Source organism: Monodon monoceros, unplaced genomic scaffold (genome assembly GCF_005190385.1).
Source record: "Monodon monoceros isolate NGI ecotype Baffin Bay Population unplaced genomic scaffold, NGI_Narwhal_1 Super_Scaffold_4, whole genome shotgun sequence".
NCBI lineage: Eukaryota > Metazoa > Chordata > Mammalia > Artiodactyla > Monodontidae > Monodon > Monodon monoceros.
The window spans coordinates 80,146,907-80,148,393 of NW_021703781.1; the positions used below are offsets into that span (position 1 = coordinate 80,146,907).

The following is a 1,487-nucleotide window of genomic DNA, read 5'->3' on the forward strand; positions in this document are numbered from 1 at the left end:
ATTTCTCAGCTCCAGGAAACACTGCCTGCTTTGCAGCCCCCATCTCGAGTGTGGAGCCTGCAAGGATGTGTTGTGGCCATGCTGACGCTAGTCTCAGGCTGATGGACCGCTTCCTCGGTCATCACTGCTGTGCCCCACCTTCACTCCCAGGAGACAGATCCCAGATGTTTTGGCTGTATTCCCACTGGCCTTATCATTGTTAAGGACCTTAACATTGTTAACTGGCCTTATCATTGTGAGGGACCTCCAAAGAAACCCCTGTTTGTGACTCTAGCACTGAACAGGCTGTTACTGTATTTCTTGAAAATAACCAAACTATTTTTACTTCTATCGAAATTCAAGGGACTTCCCTGGTAGTCCAGTGGTTAAGACTCCGCATTGTCAATGCAGGGGGCCCAGGTTCGATCCCTGGTCAGGGAACTAGATCCTGCGTGCCACAACTAAGATCCCGCATGCCGCAGCTAAAAGATCCCGCATGCTGCAACTAAGACCTGGTGCAGCCAGATAAATAAATAAGTAAATAAATATTTTTAAAAATTCAAGAATAATGGAAAGCCCAACTTTTATATTCTTGTGATACTGGTTTTCAAAGAAAACATGTGAAACTGGAGGAGGCCAGTGAAGTTGACTTAAGATTTCGGTTCCTAAAATTGATTTCCCTTGATTGGAGCGAACTGCTTTTTAACACGCAAGGAAGGACCTCTGTGGCAGGAAAGTCTCACAGACAGTTTCTGAGCTCTACCAACCTGAGACTTGCTTCTAATAGGAGAGTTTGCAGGTGGAACAAGTACAGTGATTTTGTCGTTCCTGGGTTCTAGGATGGAGCAGGTTAGGAGATCGTGTGAAGCTGCTGGAACTGTCAGGCAGCAGAAGGGCCCCTGAGCCTCGGAAGGTGCCTGCCCGCTGTGGGCACCCATGTGACACCATAGGAGTCCAAGCCCCACCTGGGTTCCCATCAGCCCAGGCATCTGGCGAGTTTTCAGGGCATCTCCGCTGAAAGACTAGAGATCTGGCTTGATTAAAGACCAAACTGTGGATGAAGCTATTTGCATTTTTATTTCAGAGGGACAAACTTCAGTGTCTGAATGCCCACAGCATGGCTTTGCATCCAGATTATTTTCCTAACCTTGAACTGAGGCCCGTGTGTTCTCCTGGAGCCTGTGGTCCAGTCACAGTGGGCAGCCATTGTGTTATTCAGGTTATATCCTCAGCCATTGCTGTGTTTTGACCGTGAGGCCTAGAATGGCGATTTGTGTACATTTCTTACTTTTATCCCTCCACTTGGGAGACCAGTGACATGTTATTGGTGGACACCAATAAGAAACAGATTCTAGTTTTGCCCTTGAGGTCTTATACTTCATATTCTCATGGGAGCCATCTGTGTTCCACCAACCGTGATGTTCTCTGCTCCAGGACCTTGGACATTTCCCCACGACCTCCTCAATGCAGTAGGAGAGTTCTTGTGTGGCGGCGGGGTCTCGCCGTCT

General features: G+C 47.9%; 1 non-coding gene across 1 annotated transcript; it reads left to right on the forward strand.

The window, feature by feature from the left end:
- Window positions 1-347: 347 nt before the first annotated feature.
- On the forward strand, window positions 348-420 carry TRNAD-GUC. The gene has a single exon. It is a non-coding gene; the product is annotated as a tRNA-Asp (tRNA).
- Window positions 421-1,487: the final 1,067 nt, after the last annotated feature.